We start from the raw sequence: 1029 nt of genomic DNA on the forward strand, positions 1-1029 counted from the left end.
CCAAAAAGTATTTATCCTGTGACTAAATTCTCAGAAAGAGAAATGACTATCATTTTTATTTTGTTTCTGTAAAAATAAGTCATCACTATGGTAAATTCTGATTATTTAATTCTGTGCCCAATTGATATCCTGTGGCCACATAAAATTTGTGTGAGAGCCTTATAATGTTTAATGTTATCTCTGATTAGACGATTTGTGTAGGGGAAAAACTTTGTTTTAATGAAAATTAAAATGTGCTTGGTCCTCAAAAATTTTTTTTCCAAACCACCTCTGTGAACATGCCAAGTATTTTCCTTAGAGAATCAATGTACAAAGATAAAGTTGCATGTCTCTTTTTTTCCTCCCCCTTCCAGGAGAGTGGTATAAAAAGATAATAGCTACAAGCAGGACATGGGGAAGCTAGAAGAAGCTCATAGGAATGATAATGAAGAGGGAGATTTTTCTAATAATCTCTTTTCCCTGTCACCAGTCAGTTGCATTTCTGGTCTGTTGTGACTTCTTTGTAACACCATCCTCCACCCAAATAAACATTGTTCAATACATTATTTTAAAAGAAGTGAATTTCTGATAACAATTATGAATCCTAGCTTTCAATAAAGCTCTGTTATTAGAAGCCCAATAGCTTAGCCAATTTTAATTTTTCCAGGAAAAGTAATGCTTTTAATACTACTTTTCCATAATTATTTTCAATTAGTTCATTCACCCAAGCACTGATCTAATCCAAACTCTTAATCTTCCATCCATTTTTGTTATGAACATGTTCTTATTCTCTATAAGGTAAAATGCTAATTTCTTGTTTTGACAGAGGAGATACTTCCTAACCTGAACTCATTCTAAATTGAATAGGATATTCTCTTGGAGCCTAAGCCCTGTCTAAGCTGAGTCTGAGCAAGTGTGGTACTCTGGTAGGACAGCCTGCTGGCAAGCAGTTTATTTATTCTTTTTTATTCATTTTATTTTATTTTATTTTTAAGAGCTTGTTTTACATTCAAAGTCATGCGTACATTTAGTTTCATTCCCCATTCGCCA

Source organism: Orycteropus afer, unplaced genomic scaffold (assembly GCF_000298275.1).
Source record: "Orycteropus afer afer isolate SDZICR_OR568_19922 unplaced genomic scaffold, OryAfe1.0 scaffold00008, whole genome shotgun sequence".
Classification (NCBI taxonomy): domain Eukaryota; kingdom Metazoa; phylum Chordata; class Mammalia; order Tubulidentata; family Orycteropodidae; genus Orycteropus; species Orycteropus afer.